The sequence below is a fragment of the Callithrix jacchus genome, chromosome 11 (assembly GCF_049354715.1).
Source record: "Callithrix jacchus isolate 240 chromosome 11, calJac240_pri, whole genome shotgun sequence".
NCBI lineage: Eukaryota > Metazoa > Chordata > Mammalia > Primates > Cebidae > Callithrix > Callithrix jacchus.
In genome coordinates, this window is record NC_133512.1 from 72648729 (window position 1) to 72666325 (window position 17597).

Consider the following 17597-nt stretch of genomic DNA (forward strand, 5'->3'; position numbering starts at 1 on the left):
CATGCAATATATCCAGGAACCAACCTGCACATGTACCCCCTGAATCTAAAGTAAATTTTGAAAGATGAACAAAACAAAGGAAATACATTTAGAAGTAATAATAAAGGGTTTAGCAGATTATATTCATAAAGCAAATTCTATTATTGGTATTAGATATTAGTATTAGATACTATAGTGCAAATTATCTTTGATTATATAAATAATATTTGCATGGATTCACCTGAAAAGTTTTCTATTTTATTACAGTTCTTGCTAATAGTTCTGAAATGCAGAGTAGAACAGTAAGCTCAGTTTTTAAAATTTGTTCTTATAGGTCTGATTATATGTCCTTTAAAGATTTTCATTGCTTTTTCCTGGAATCTCCAATTAATTTGTACTGTATCTATAAGCTTTTATTTTTCTTATATTTCTGTGAAATGTGTATATTTTTAAATGTGAAAAGTCAAAGCAGAAACATTGCTACAACTAAACCCTAGCAAATACTGAGAACCAAGGAAGGATAACCTCACAATTAGTAAATTTTATATTATTTCTATATAACAATGTTAGACTCATTTTTAAATATGCTACTTTCCTGACTCCTTTCTTTTCTGTTTTTGTTTTGTTTTGTTTTGTTTGAGATGGAGTCTCACTGTCTCCCAGGCTGGAGTGCAGTGGCGTGATGGCTCACTCTGAGATTCTGGTTCCGGTGGTTCTCCTGCCTCAGCCTCCTGAGTAGCTGGGACTATGGAGGTGAGCCACCACTCTCAGCTAATTTTTGTATTTTTAGTAGAGAAGGGGTTTCACAGGCCGGGCATGCTGGCTCATGCTTGTAATCCCAGGACTTTGAGGGACCGAGGCAGGCAGATCACATGAGATCAGGAGTTCAAGGGCAGCCTGGCCAACATGGTGAAACACTGTCTCTTCTAAAAATACAAAAAAATTAGCTGGATGTGATGGTGGGTGCCTGAAATCCCAGCTACTTGGAAGACATAGGCAGGAGAATCACTTGAACTCTGGAGGAGGAAGTTGCAGTAAGCTGAGACAGTGCCTTTGCACTCCAGCCTGGACAACGAGAATGAAATTCCATCTCAAAAACATTTAAAAATTAGTTGGATGTGGTGGGACCTGACTGTAGTTCCTGCTACTTACTTGGGAGGCTGAGGTGAGAGGATTGCTTGAGCCTGGGAGGTGGGGCTGCAGTGAGCTGTGATCATGCCACTGCACTCCAGTCTGTGTGACAGAGTGAGAGAACCTGTCTCAAAGAGAAAAAAAAGGTAGAAGGAGGTCTTGAATGTTTCACTTTTATTCTATTAGGAATGTGAAATTTTTTATACATAATAATTAAAATATGCTTTTTTCAAACAAAATACAAATGGTACTGTTACTTGTTGGATCATTTCTGTGTTCTCAACTTTGTGTGCATGCATTCTTTTTAAGCTATGATTTTGGACTCTGTTTTTATTTAAAAAACAATAAATTTTCTTTATAAAACTACCAAAAATCAAGTGCTAATTTATTTAATATATTCTCCAGTTGAGAAATGGTCATGGAATCCAAGAGGCCAGGTGTCATGAAGTCAGAGAAATCATTCCTATGTTGTGGAGGCTGAACTGCTTTTGTAAGTACCTAGGTGGTCTGGCTGTATTTCCGGGTAGAATTATAAAAATCTTTAAGTCATGATATGCCTTGCCCAAGTTGTGCAATGCAACCGTGAGAACCAAGCAAACCTGTTGTTCAACTAATTCAGTTCTGTTTCTTCTATGTCCAAATTAGGTTATTTCCATACAAACATGGTTTAATATAATATTTACCACCAGACAAGAAGGGTTGTAAAAATTTTTGTGGACTTAGTGATTAAAGAAAAACAAACTAGTTTGAAAAATATGTTGTGAGCCAGCTAGGGCTCAGAGGACTTTATGGTCTTGATAAAATTCAGGTTCAGCCAAGAACAGGTGACATCAGATGCAATTGTTCTTTACAGGTGGCTCTCTCTATCTCCTTTCTACCCACCTGGGCTACCCACAAACTTCTTCCTCATCCTAAGACTATGCCGCAGGTCTGGTAGGTGTGTCACATACTGCTGATACAATGCTGGAAGAGATGCTTTTACTTCCTACTAAGGCCAAAGGCCAAGTTGGTCATTTGATTAGGAGTGAATGAGGTTGTTTTTCATCTGGGGCAGAAGGTGGGACAGAAAGAGGAGTATATGAATGGTCCTGACAGGAGGGCATATTAAGTGTTAGGTTGAACTGTATCAAGTTTCTGTAGTTTTTACACAATGACTGATAGTCATCTGTTTCCTCTGAAGTAGATGATTTATTTTTATGCTTCGTGTTCTGCCTTCTAAATCTATTTTGAGAAAAATGTGCATCAACTAAGTTCAAACTCAATTTCAATTTGTGCTTAATTCACTAACTTTTCTTTCTTTTTAAATTTTTATTTATTTATTTTAATTAATTAATTAATTTTATTTTTATACCGAGTCTTGTTCTGTTGCTAGGCTGGAGTGCAGTGGTGCAATCTCTGCTCACTGCAACCTCTGCCTCCTGGTTCAAGCAATTCTCCTGCCTCAGCCTCCCAAGTAGCTGGGACTACAGGTGTGCACCACCATGCCCAGCTAATTTTTGTATTTTTTAGTAGAGTTAGGGTTTCACAATGTTGGCCAGGATGCTCTCGATCTCTTGACCTCATGATCCACCCGCCTCGGCCTCCCAAAGTGCTGGGAGTACAGGCGTGAGCCACCACACCCCGCCTTTATTTTTATTTTTTGAGGCGAACTTTCACTTTTGTCATCCAGGCTAGAGTGCAATGGCACCATCTCAGCTCACTGAAACCTCTACCTCCCTGGTTCAAGCGATTCTCCTGCCTCAGCCTCCTGAGTAGCTGGAATTACAGATGTCCACCACCGTTTCCCGCTAATTTTTGTATGTTTATTAGAGATGGGGTTTCTTCATGTTGACCAGACTGGCCTCAAACTACTGACCTTGTGATCTGCCCACCTTGGCCTTGCAAAGTGCTGGGATTACAGGTGTGAGCCACTGTGCCCAGTCTTAATTCAATACCTTTTCAAACATTAACCCCTCAAAAAAAATAAAATAAGTCTGATCTAAAAAAATAGATATGGAAAATGTATTTTTAAAAAGAGAGGGAAAGAAATTGTCAACATATCTTTGGGCAGTTCTGTGCTATAATTTTCCACTGTCAAGATCTGAAATTTCTAGGGATTCTGTTGCAAAAACTGCTCTTGCATAAGGTATTTCTTCTTTGCTTTGTTCTATAATGTTTATAGCTCGCAGCTGCTTTGTTATGAAGATATTTCAGGTTCTAACCCATATAAAGATACACAGATTGGCCAGGCGCAGTGGCTCACGCCTGTAATCCCAGCACTTTGGGAGGCTAAGGCAGGCTGATCATGAGGTCAGGTGATCGAGACCATCTCTACTAAAATACAAAAAAATTAACTGTGCGTGGTGGCACGCACCTGTAGTCCCAGCTACTTAGGAGGCTGAGGCAGGAGAATCATTTGAACCTGGGCAGTGGAGGATGCGGTGAGCTGAAATCGTGCCACTGCACTATAGCCTGGGTAATAGAGCAAGACTGTCTCAAAAAAAAAAAAAAGATATACAGATTATTAATCATATCTATGTAATAAAAAAATGATTACTGAAGGCCCACTATGTCCCAGTCACTGTGTATATGCCAAAGATTAAAAAATGAAACTCCCAATCTTATTGGGGATATATATACATATCTCAATAATATGAAACAGTCACAGAGATGTTAAAATAGACATCTACAAAGTACAACTGGGCCAGAAAAATGGAACAACTAATTTTGCCAGAGAGAGTCAAATAATGTGGTAATATTTGATCAAGACCTTAAAGGATGACTAGAGATTCATCCAGTGGGTTTATTCAGTGGGAGTAGGCTTTCCAATCACAGGGAACATTGTTTGCAAAAGTATGGAGGTCTGAAATGCAAGATAAACCCAGAAAGTTGCCAGGAATCACTGGAATTTAGGGTATAAAGATTAAGCATAACTCCCTCTTGCCAGTTGGCTGGCTCTCAGCTGCCTCTCACATTCTCCTCATAGGATCCACTCCTGCCTCAGCTCCTGATGCAATAGGGCTCTTTCTCTCACCTAACATCTCTGGTCATCCAGTAGGTAATTTCTGAGCTAGTTTACAAGCATCAGACTCCTTCCATGAAATGGACACATCTTATGCCTCTGTGTATATTATGTTCTAGCAAAACCAGTCTTATTTCTCCAAGCGTTTATAAAGATTTATTCCTAAAGACTTTTGGCTATTTTCAAGTCAAATTTATCCTTGAAGAGTGAAGATCTGTCACCATTTGGGATACTTAAAAGAATATATTACTAGTCCTGAAAGTAATCCTGAGAAGTATCCAAAAATGCCTTGAGAAATTATAGCCTTTTAAGATGATCTTTTGAAGAGAACCCTCCTCCTTTGGATGTGCAAACTCTAAGGTTTTTTTTCTTTTTTAGAAATGGGGTTTCACCATGTTGGCCAGGATGGTCTCGATCTTCTGACCTCGTGATCCACCCACCTTGGCCTCGCAAAGTGCTGGGATTACAGGCGTGAGCCACTGCAGCTGGCCAGCTCTAAGGTATTTCTATATAGTCACATGTTTTTAATTTTTTAGGTATGATAATGATGCTGTGGTTATGTTTTCTAGAAAGTCACTTTTTGGAGATATGTACTAAAATAATAAAGATAAAACGATGTAAGACTTGCTTTAACATAATCCAGTGAGGGGAGGAGAGGGCAATGGGGGGAGTGCAGATAAAATAATATTAGACATATATAGCTAGACTTCCCAGCATATAGCTAGAAATGCTGGATAAAATATAACAAACAAAAATGTATACATAGCTGAATTTGGAAAAAAAAAAAAAAAAGAAAAAATCCCCAGTGTCAGAAGAAATAAATAATCAAAAACCAGAGCAGTTTCATCGTATTAGTATATTTTTACATATGTTTGAAATGTTTAACGACAAAAAGTTTAAAAGAAATCACCTAGGCTGGATGCAGTGGCTCATACATGTAATTCCAACACTTTGGAAGGCCTGGGTGGAAGAATCACTTGAGCCCAGAAGTTCAAGACCAGCCTGGGCAACTTAGTGAGATGTTCAAAGTAGCTAGACTTAGTGGCACATGCCTGTAGTCCCAGCTACTCAGGAGACTAAGGCCAGAGGATTGCTTGAGCTCAAGAGGTTGAGGCTGCAGTGAACCATGATCATGCCACTGCACTCTAGCCTGGGCAACACAGCAAGACCCCATCTCTGAAAAACAAAACAAAACAAAAAATAATCAGTTTATTATCCCCTCCATAGGTTAGGGGAATTTGAATGGTTTATAAAGACCTTATACCTTTCCTGTAAAAAAATTTTAATATATATTCATATGTAGATAAATAATATTTTAGGAATTCTAAAGGTAAGTAGACAACTAAACATATACTACAAATCTAATCAGTTAATGTTTACCAGAAATTCTTTAACTCCCAAAGAGTGTATCACTTCTTATTTCAGCCTGTTACTGTTTTTTATTTTACAGCACAACTTTATTACGAACACTAGTGAATAAATACTACCAAATGTGGCCAGGCATCGTGGCTCACCCCTGTAATTTCAGCACTTTTCGAGGCCAAGGCAGGCAGATGACCTGAGGTCAGGAGTTCAAGACCAGCCTGGTCAACATGGTGAAACCCCATCTCTACTAAAATACAAAAATTAGCTGGGCGTGCTGATGCACACCTGTAATCCCAACTACTTGGGAGGCTGAGGCAGTAGAATTGCTTGAACCCAGGAGGTGGAGGTTGCAGTGAGCCAAGATGGCGCCACCGCACTCCAACCTGGGCAAGAGAGTGAGACTCCATCCCACTGCCCCTCAAAAAACAAAACTGTAAATACTAACAAATGTAAACATAGAAATGTTTTCTTCTCTGTTACAATGTGTCACTTTATATTGATTCATTTTCTTTATAGCACCCCACTCCTCCTGTTAAAAAAAAAAATTGTTTTTTAAAGAACTCCAGGCATTCTGAGACAGTAAAGATCTCGCTAAAATCAGGTTTGTCTTTAATTCAAATTGTTTAGCCTGTAAAGTAGCTTATATAGTGTGATGTCTTCAGCCCTCCTTCAGTTTATAAAATGTTTTGTTACAAGAATGTAAGGTGACTCAGTGGGTCCTCTTTTTCCCCTTGAAAGCACACAGACTCAAGAGCATAGGGTGAGCTCACCTTTGGACCTCAGAGATCCCTTGGAGATGAATAATTACCATAGGCAAGGTTGTGCTTCTGTTTAAATCGACACTGAATTCATACATATACACTTTGTAGTGGTTCTCCTTGCCCCAAATCCAGCTTAATTAACACAACCTAGTTGTTAATTTTTTCGTTTTATAAATCACCTCTGCAAATTTCAACTTATACATTTTCCAGGATGCTTCCCCTTTAGGTGAATGTTTCCTAGGCAGAACCTAAGGACCACCTGCATCTGAATCAGTTGGAGTGCTTGTTAAAAAGTAGATTCCTTGAGATCCTGTCATTTGCAACAACGTGGATGGAACTGGAGGTCATTATGTTAAGTGAAATAAACCAGGCACAGAAAGACAAACTTTGCATGTTCTCATTCAATTGTGGGAGCTTAAAATTAAAACAATTGAACTCATGGAGATGGAGAGTAGAATAATGGTTACCAGAGACTGGGAAGGGTAGTAGGGGTTGCAGGGGGTGGGGAAATGGAGGTGGTTAATGAGTACCAAAATACAGTCAGATAGAGTGAATAATATCTGGTATTTGATAGCACAACAGGGTGACTACAGTCAACCATAATTTAATGTACATTTAAAAATAACTAAAAGAGTGTAATTGGAATGTTTGCAACACAAAGAAACGATAAAGCTTGAAGTGATGGGTACCTCATTTACCCATTGGTTATTACCAATAGGTGATAACCCTTATCCTCTGCCCACCCTCCCACCTTTTGTAGTCTCCAGTGTCTATTATTTCCACACCATATGTCCATGTGTACCCACTATTTAGCTTGCACTTGTAACTGAGAACATGAATATTTAACTTTCTGTTTCTGAGTTATTTCACTTAGGATAATTGCTTCCAGTTCCATCCATGTTTGGTGTCACATTAATAAATGCATAACAAATTCTTTTGCAATTAGATGGTTTCCTAGTCTGCTATTAATAAGCAATCTATAGATCTTTGTAGGAAGGTCTGCAATTGAGTTGTCACCTGATAGATCATTAAAAAATAATTTTTGAAGTTACATTGCCCCAAGATTTTTGACATGATTCTGACAGAGTGCAAAGAATTGAGAGCATTGTTTCTATTCCTACTGATTTATTTATACAAATAACTTTTCTCAGCATTTACATTAATAATAAAACAGGAAAAGGTAGGGGGAATGAAACAGATTGAACCATGTCTCAATATAGCAATAAGTAATTTTTTTTTTTTTTTTTGAGACAGAGTTTCGTTCTTGTTGCCCAGGCTGGAGTGCGATGGTGCAATCTCGGCTCACCACAACCTCTGCCTCCCAGGTTCGAGCAATTCTCCTTCCTCAGCCTCCCGAGTAGCTGGGGTTACAGGCATGCACAAACCATGCCTGGCTAATTTTGTATTTTGAGTAGAGATGGGGTTTCTCCATGTTGGTCAGGCTGGTCTCAAACTCCTTACTTCAAGTGATCTGCCAGTCTCGGCCTCCCAAAGTGCTGGGATTACAGGTGTGAGCCATCAGATCTGGCCCCAGTAAGTAATTATCCATGATACCTGACCTAATTTTAGCAAAACCAGCCAGGCTCCATCCAGCTAGTTAAGAGATAGATTTAAATAAAAATTTACTCGGTGGCTCATGCCCTTAATCCCAGTACTTTGGAAGGCTGAGGCAGCTGGATTACGAGGTCAGGAGTACAAGACCAGCCCAGCTAACATGGTGAAACCACGTCTCTATTAAAAATACAAAAATTAGCTGGGCTTGGTGGTACATGCCTGTAGTTCCAGCTACTCAGGAGGCTGAGGCAGGAGAATCACTTGAACCCGGAAGGTGGAGGTTTCAGTGAGCCATGCCACTGCACTCCAGCCTGGCGACAGAGGGAGATTTCGTCTCAAAAAAAAATAATAATTTTTAAAAATTTACTTTTTCTGTTTAATCATTACTTATTAGAAGTTGTAATATATTCATGTTGTTTTGTCAATAGTATTATAATAATAATTGAATTCAATCCAGAATAATTCTTAAAGATAACTTCATGGTCACAGGAAGTAATTTCAGCATATATACTTTTATTGCAGTAATTAAGATAACTGATAAAAAGACTTTTAGGAATATGTCATATTAGGATACAATTTTTTGGTGGAAGCAGAACACAAATATGAGTTCAAGGAGGAAAAGGAAAAATACAAAATTTCTGATTATTAAAGAATAGCTTGTTCATGTATTTTTTAAAAAATGGATGATGTGGTACTTAGATTCTATTAGATATATTTTTTAAAGTGCTATAATATTTTTATTTTAAAATGACAATATTTACAGAACATTGGAAGTTACATCCTTTGCAACTATTTTAACATGGAATGAAGAATTTTAGATGTCAGCTTAAAAATGTGCAAGAGGAAACAAGCTTTAAGAAATTCTTTTGGAAGTGTTTGCAAGTAAAAAGTTGGAAGACCATGTTTTAGGAAACCTAGTCCAGAGATTGGTGTGTAGCATATACTAGCATGGGAAAGACTGGGGATAAATTGGGCAAGGTACCAGTTAGGAGACAACTGATTTTTTTCCAGACTTAAGGAATGTCAACTGTATTAAGTTCATCAGCATGGAAATGAAGAGAAATAGACTAAAAGCAAACACTACTAGGAAATAATAATTATTAGCGTCCGTCCCTTCTTCATTTTAGGTTTTAAATACCATCAAAACTGAGTTTCCTGTTTTCTGCCAGTAGATTCTGCCTTGACCTAGTCTTGAACTTCTTTCCTTCCTTGCTTCCTTCTTTCCTTCTCCAACCCCACAACACCCCGACTATTTGTTGGACATTTTGTGAAGTGCTGGGGCCCCTGAATGGTAAACAATAGATTCCTGGCTTCCAATAACTTTCATTCTGGTGAAGAAGCTTACAGCTGACTAGATGCCTAGAGAAATATCATATAGGGCCTATACAACTCTACCCCTCTCCCCTTTGTAGATTCCCTATGTGACCCAGCCTTTGCCAAACAGATGTATGAAATTGATATTTGGACAAGTAAAGTAATACAAAGGTGACATTGTGAGAGTTGTTTGAACCAGAGGAACTCCATCTTGAAGAGAGGCTGGGTAAAATAAGGCTGAGACCTACTGGCTGCATTCCAGGAGTTTAGGCATTCTTAGTTAAAGGATGAGATAGGAGGTCAGCACAAGATATAGGTCACAAAGACCCTGCTGATAAAAGGAGATGTAATCCAAACACTTTGGGAAGCCTAGGTCCACCAAAACCAAGATGGTGAGGAAAGTGACCTCTGGTCGTCCTTGCTACTCATTATACACTAATTATAATGCATTAGCTTCGACCAGCTCCATGGCAATTTACAAATGCCATGGCAACATCTGGAAGTTACCCTATATAGTCTAAAAAGGGGAGGGACCCTCAGTTCTGGCAAATCTCCACCCCTTTCCTGGAAAACTCATGAATAACCCACCCCTTTTTTTTAGCACATAATCAAGAGAAAACTATAAGTATACTCTTATCAAGCAGCCCATGCTGCTGCTCTGTGTGTAGAGTAGGCATTCTTTTATTCCTTTACTTTCTTTTTTTATATATATTTTAAGTTCTCATGTACCTGTGCAGAACATGCAGGTTTGTTACATAGGTATACATGTGCCATGGTGGTTTGCTGCATTCATCACCCTGTCATCTACATTAGGTATTTCTCCTAATGCTATCCCTCCCCTAGCTCCCCATCCGCCCAACAGGCCCTGACGTGTAATGTTCCCCTCCCTGTGTCCATGTGCTCTCATTGCTCATACCCACTTATGAGTGAGAACATACAGTGTTTGGTTTTCTGTTACTGTGTTAGTTTGTTGAAGATGATAGCTTCCAGCTTCATTTACATCCCTGCAAAAGACATGAACTTATCCTTTTTTATGGCTGCATAGTATTCCATGGTGTATATGTGCCACATTTTCTTTATCCAGTCTATCATTGATGGGCATTTGGGTTGGTTCCAAGTCTTTGCCATTGTGAACAGTGCCACAATAAACATACGTATGCATGTGTCTTTATAACAGAATGATTTATAATTCTTTGGGTATATACCCAGTAACGGGATTGCTGGGTCAAATGGTATTTTTATTTCTAGATTCTTGAGGAATGGCCATACTGTCTTCCACAATGGTTGAACTAATTTACATTCCCACCAACAGTGTAAAAGCATTCCTATTTCTCCACATCCTCTCCAGCATCTGTTGTTTCCTGATTTTTTAATGATTGCCATTCTAACTGGCATGAGATGGTACCTCAGTGTGGTTTTGATTTGCATTTCTCTAATGACCAGTGATGATGAGCTTTTTTTCATGTTTGTTGGCTGTGGCTGCATAAATGTCTTCTTTGAGAAGTGTCTGTTCATATCCTTTGCCCACTTTTTGATGGGGTTGTTTTTTTCTTGTACATTTGCTTAAGTTCTTTGTAGATTCTGGATATTAGTCCTTTGTCAGATGTGTAGTTTGCAAAACTTTTTTCCCATTCTGTTGGTTGCTGGTTCACTCTAATGATAGTTTCTTTTGCTGTGCAGAAGCTCTGGAGTTTGATTAGATCCTATTTGTCTATTTTGGCTTTTGTTGCCATTGCTTTTGGTGTTTTAGTCATGAAGCCTATGCCTGTGTCCTGAATGATATTACCTAGGTTTTCTTCTAGAGTTTTTATGGTGTTAGGTCTTATATTTAGATCTTGAATCCATCTGGAGTTAATTTTTGTATAAGGTGTAAGGAAGGGATCCAGTTTCGGCTTTCTGCATATGGGTGGCCAGTTATCCCAACACCCTTTATTAAATAGGGAATCCTTTCCCCATTGCTCATTTTTGTCAGATTTGTCAAAGATCAGATAGTTGTTGATGTGTGGTGTTATTTCTGAGGCCTCTGTCTGTTCTTTTGGTCTATATCTCTGTTTTGATACCAGTATCATGCTATTTTGATTACTGTAGCCTTGTAGTATAGTTTGAAGTCAGGTAGTGTGATGCCTCCAGCTTCACGTTTTTTGTTTTTTGTTTTTGTTCTTTTTGCTTAGGATCGTCTTGGGTATGCAGGCTGTTTTTTGGTTCCATATGAAGTGTAAGGTTTTTTGTTTTTTGTTTTTTTTTTTCCAATTCTGTGAAGAAAGTGAATAGTAGCTTGATGGGAATAGCATTGAATCTATAAATTACTTTGGGCAATATGGTCATTTTCACGATATTGATTCTTCCTAACCATGAGTATGGGATGTTTTTCCATCTCTTTGTGTCCTCTCTTATTTCCTTGAGCAGTGCTTTGTAGTTCTCCTTGAAGAGGTTCTTCACATTCCTTGTTAGTTGTATTCCTAGATATTTTATTCTCTTTGTAGTAATTGTGAATGGGAGTTCACTCATGATTTGGCTCTCTGTTTGTATGTTATTGGTGTATAGGAATGCTTGTGATTTTTGCACGTTGATTTTGTATCCTGAGACTTTGCTGAAGTTGCTTATCTGCTTAAAGAGATTTTGGGCTGAGACGATGTGGTCTTCTAAGTATACAATCATGTCATCTGCAAATAGAGACAATTTGACTTCCTTTTTTCCTAACTGAAAAGAACCTCTGGACATGGCAACCTGTCAACTAATACTATGTTGGATAGGAGTGGTGAGAGAGGGCATCCTTGTCTTGTGCCAGTTTTCAAACTGAATGCTTCCAGTTTTTGCCCATTCAGTATGATATTGGCTGTGGGTTTGTCATAAATAGCTCTTACTATTTTGAGATACTTTTCATTGATACCTAGTTTATTGAGAGTTTTTAGCATAAAGGGCTGCTGAATTTTGCCTAAGGCCTTCTCTGCATTTATTGAGATAATCATGTGGTTTTTGTCTTTGGTTCTGTTTATATGATAGATTATAGACTTGCTTATGTTGAACCAGCCTTGCATCCCAGGGATGAGGCTGACTTGATTGTGATAGGTAAGCTTTTTCATGTGCTATTGGATTCAGTTTGCCAGTATTTTATTGAGGATTTTTGCATCAATGTTCATCATAAATCTTGGCCTGAAATTTTATTTTTTAATTGTGTCTCTGCCAGGTTTTGATATCAGGATGATGTTGAGATCATAAAATGAGTTAAGGAGGATTCCCTCTTTTTGTATTGTTTGGAATAGTTTTAGAAGGAGTGATACCAGCTCCTCTTGGTACCTGTGGTAGAATTTGGCTGTGACCCGTCTGGTTCTGGGCCTTACTTTCTTAATAAACTTCCTCTCATTTTATGGACTTGCCCTGAATTTTTTCTACTGTGAAGTCCAAGAACCCTCTCCTGTGGTCTGGATTGGACCTCTTTCCGGTAACAACATTTCTGATGTTTCCACTAGCAAGCTGTAATGTGGAGGCTCCAAGTTTTTATATGGCAACGTGGCAGAGGCCTGGCTGCCTACTTCTGTGGGTGCCAAGAATATCCATTTTGCTTGCTTAAATCTGGACTGAGGCAGTCTGCCAGCAGTGGGGGCAGCCGTCTCCTTATTCCCCAGCTTTCTGATCAGTCCTCAGTTTTCTGAAGATGGCAAAAGAAATAGCTACTGTGGTAGGCACTTCTGGCAATTATTCATGGAAGCTCAGCCTGGAGCCTGTTTCCCCGGCCTTTCCAATAATTTTGAAAGCTCCTAATTCATTATATTAAATCTCTGTAAGTTTAAAGTAGCTAAAATGGTTTCTTTTATTGGCAACCAAATCCTGGCTGATACAGATGAAACCCTCAATGTTTCCTTCTAATCTCTTGCCTCCTGTATTATACCCTAAGTCTCTTTCTTGTCAAAGAGAGCTGGAATCCAACCAGCCTGTGATAACCCTGGAGTGCCAGGGTTACTTGAGTTGCTCCTGTTCCTCCTCTGTGTGCTTTAATGCTCAGAACTAGGCTCTGGCATGACTTGTTCTGATTGGTCCAACTTTTGGGGAACTAGAGTCTCTCCTGCCCTATCCTGGCAAAGGCTATTCACAAACAGATGTAAATGTGAGCTTAGAAGTACTGACCTCTTACCTACCAGTCTTCTGCTTCTATGTTTCACCATTTGCTTGGGATGCGATGGCTTCCCCTTGAATCTCTATTGTGCCCTTTGGACAGGGTGCCTTATTCACTTTGCTGCTTCTCCGCATGTGCCTCTCTGTAACTGGGTCATTTCCTCTAGAGCACTGAATCTCTTTAGTTGGCCTTAAAAAGTTTTCTGGGAGTCTAATTTAAAATGTCAGTTCCCCCACCCAACCCTGATTGAGTAGGTTTGAGGTGTGGTGGGAAGTCCACATTTTTAACAAGTGCCACAGGGCATTCTGACCCACAAAGACCTTGGACTACACCTTGACAACTCTCTGATGTCAGTGTCTAGCCCGTGTTAGTGGGTGGAACAGACAGCAGTTCCTAATTCCATTCCTCTTCCCTGTACTGTGAGAATAGGAAAAGAGAGAGATTAAAGATAGCTCCTAGGTTGTAAGCTTGCCTGACTGGGATAATGAACGTAGCACTGGTTCACACAGGGAAATTAAGCAGGGAAACCAGTCTGTGGAGTAAGATAATGAGTTCCATTTGAGACAGGTTGGGTTTGATATCCAAGTGAAGATGTTGTATTGTTGTTGGCAGCTGTAATGGATTTGATGACTCAGGTCTGGAAGCTGATTAGTGATGGCTTCTCTGTTGAGACTTCAGAGAATCATTGCTGTAGCTAAATTATTTCATTAATGTGATACAAACCTTGGTTGTCCTGAAGATGATATAAATCTAGTATCATGGCTGGGCGCAGTGGCTCACGCCTGTAATCCCAGCACTTTGGGAAGCTGCGACGGGGGGATCATGCCAAGAGTTCAAGACCAGCCTGGCCAACATGGTGAAACCCTGTCTTTACTAAAAGTACAAAAATTAGCCGGGCATGGTGGCCTGTACCTGTAATCCCAGCTACTCAGGAGGCTGAGGCAGGAGAATTGCTTGAACCCGGAGGCAGAGGTTGCAATGAGCCAAGATTGCACCACTGCTCTCCAGTCTGTATGACAGAGCAAGACTGTCTCGAAAAACAAACCAACCAACCTAGTATCATTTCCAATATGACATGGAATCAAATATGTTTTATATTTCTTACTGGGTTGTAAAGCGGAAGAGTGAAAAGACTGGTGGCAGGAAAATCCATGTTACGGGTTGCCTAGGAGATGCTTGTGGCCCAGCACTTTCCCTTAGGGCTCTCCTTCCCCTTTCCCTTAATCCTTTCCTCTGGCCCACTAAGAAATCCTTCCTCTCCTTTCCTCTGGCCCACTTGGTTGTGTAAATTGGAGAAGGAAAGATTATATAGAATAAGAGTAATAGAGAAGAATAAAAAACCAAGACTAGGAGTAGTATTGTAGATGTGTCAGCTGGCCACAAACCAGCTCAGGTAAAATAATCATGCTCCTGTAGATGTCTCACAGGTCTTTGTGTAAAGGAGAACTCTATACTCTTCGTCCAAACTTATTGTAAAGGTCCTGTTTCTGCTTTCTCTAGGAGTTAAAGCCACTGTTTGAAGTAACTTTCAAGCTCTCTTTTCAAGTAAAATCTTACGCAGAAATAGTATTTCATTACTGTACCTGTACTTGATCAAGTTCAAATATATACACCATTTACTTATTCTAAAGTTGTTGCCTGAGTTCCATGAGAACAACAAGATTATTTTGACGTAGATGAAAGTGTAAAACTAGGGTATGTGGTTAATATATGTAAGCAAACATTTGTTTACAATTTGTATTGGTTGCATGATATTGATAAAATTCTGATCCATTCAGGATGCTTTGCATTTGCAAAGTAGTTGCAAATGCAACTTTTTTAAACAACATATTTTTAAATCTTAGAATACTGCAGATAAACAGATATGGTATGAGAACCCTAATTCTGAAATCTATGCAAAAATAATTTAACCTTGGTGTTAGTCATAGATATTCGCTGAACACTTAGTATATTTTAGACACTGAAATTACATTAGAGAACAAAACAGACACATGGAATTTATAGCTTAAATTCCATTAAACATAGGCAGATAGACATTAAATATTATTACTTACAAATAATCATACGTAATAATAATTGCACAAATTACAGGCTGAAAGAAATTCTAAGTATCCTGGGAATGTTTGACAGGGGACCTAATCTTATATATATATGGTCAAAGATGTTCTTCCTAAGGAAATGATATTTAGATGGAGACGTGGAGAGTAAACCGGCAGTGATAAGAGGAAAAACGTATTCCAGGTAGATGGTTCAGTATGTGTGAAGGCCAAAAAGTGGGAGAGAGCACAGTCTAATCAAGGAAGTAAAAGTCCACATGGCTTTCCCCCAGTAAAGCTGAAGAGAGCTATAAATAGAGGCCAAATAGTAAAGAATATTTTAGCCAATGCATTAAGGTAATTTGTAGAGTGCTAACTGATAGGTTTTTTTAGAGGTTGAGTCTCACTCTATCACCCAGGCTAAAGTGCAGTGGCTCACTGCATAGCTCATTGCAGCCTCACATTTCTAGGCTCAAGCAATCCTCTCACTTCAGCCTCCCAAGTAGCTCAGACTACAGGCTACCACCATGCCCAACTAGCTTTTTTGCACTTCTTTTTTTTTTTTTTTTTCACAACTTTTAGGTTCAAGGGGTACATGCACAGGTTTGTTACAAGAGTATATTGCATGATGCTGAAGTTTGGGGTATGATTGAAAACATCACCTAGGTAGTGAGTATAGTACCCAACAGGTAGTTTCTCAGCCCTTGCTCCCCTTCCTCCCCACTCTTGTAGTCCCCAGTGTCTGTTGTTTCCCTCTTTATGTCCATATACACCCAATGTTTAGCTCTCACATATGAGTGAGAACACATGGTATTTAGTTTTCTCTTTCTGCATTAATTCGCTTAGGATAATGGCCTCCAACTGAATCTATGTTGCTGTAAAGAACATGATTTTGTCCTTTTTTTTTTTCCCTTTTGACATGGAGTCTTTCTCTGTCACCTAGGCTGGAGTGCAGTAGCATGATCTTGCTTCACTGCAACCTCCACCTCCTGGGTTCAAGCAATTCTTCTGCTTCAGCCTCCCAAGTAGCTGGGATTAAAGGCATGCACCACCACACCTGGCTAATTTTTGTGTTTTTAGTAGAGACGGGGTTTCACCATGTTGACCAAGCTGGTCTTGAACTCTTGACCTCAAGTGATCCACCCACCTCAATCTCCCAAAGTGCTGGGATTACAGATGTGAGCCCCTGCACCCAGCCAATTGTGTGTGTGTGTGTGTGCATGTGTGTGTGTGTGTTTTATGGCTGTATAGTACTCCATAGTATATATGTACCACATTTTTTATCCTCCAGTCCACTATGGATGGGCACCAAGATTGATTCCCTGTCTTTGCTACTGTGAATAGTTAATTTTTAATTTTTTTATAGATACAGAGTCTTGTTATGTTGCTCAGGCTGGTCTTGAACTCCTGGCCTCAAGTGATCCTCCTGCCTCAGCCTCCCAAAGCACTGGTATTACAGGCATGAGTCACTGTGCCCAGCCCTCAATGATGTGTTTTTAATCCCAGAACTTTTTAAACTTTCAACCCTTCACCACTTGGGCTATAAGCCAAGGGGTATTTTTCCCTAAGAGGCAGAGAAAGTGTTGCAAAGAAAGCCAAGAAAAAAATTAAAATTCTTGGCTTTTAAGTTTAAGCCAAAAAATTAACAAGCTAGACATTTGAAAAATTTGGACAGTATACTCACTGAGTAAGATTATAGTACAGGACCTGCATGGGGTGCCTGAGAGTTGGACCTGAGCATAGTCTCACAGATAAAGATGATCCCAGGTGGGCTGGGGAGAGCAGCCATGTATTTTCCAACTAAGAACAGGCTGACCAAAATGGTGCTTGGTGAAGTGATACAAATACCAAGAGCAGCAAGTGCTTAGAGGAGGAGAGATAAGGGAACAATGGGGTTGGGGACACCACTTAATATTTCTTATATCATCCTGACATATCTATGTTAAGTATTTGGCTGTATTTGAGAAACAATAGAAAGCCACTGGAGGATTTTAAACAGAAGCCTGATGATATCCCTCTAGCTGGGTATAGTGAATTATTTGAAGAGTGTGAGACTGATCTAGAGGAAACTGTGAAGTTTCCGTCTATAGGATGGTAGCAGTAGAGATGAACAGAAATTGACAGCTTATAGATATCTGTCTTTGTCTTCTTAGGCTGCCATAATAAATACCTTAGACTGGTGGCAAAACAATAGAAATTCATTTTCTCCCAGTCTGGAAGTCCCAGATTAACATCTGGCAGGGTCAGTCTTTGATGAGAGCTCTCTTCTTGACTTTCAGATGTCTTCTTGCTGTGTCTACACATGGCAGGGAGAAAGCAAAAGAGAGAGAGAGATCTCTTCC

The 17597-nt window shown here is 39.4% G+C and overlaps 1 protein-coding gene across 2 annotated transcripts in view; it reads left to right on the forward strand.

Moving 5' to 3' along the window:
- GSAP (gamma-secretase activating protein) overlaps positions 1-17597 on the forward strand; it is a 251535-nt gene that overhangs the window by 53721 nt on the left and 180217 nt on the right. Inside the window, exons 3-5 of one of the 2 annotated variants that reach the window (XM_078343041.1) lie at positions 1516-1600; positions 1964-2043; positions 4490-4611. The gene's annotated coding sequence lies outside the window, so the exon portion shown is untranslated. The remainder of the gene's footprint in view (positions 1-1515; positions 1601-1963; positions 2044-4489; positions 4612-17597) is intronic. The other variant, XM_035254005.3, reaches the window with a different exon arrangement.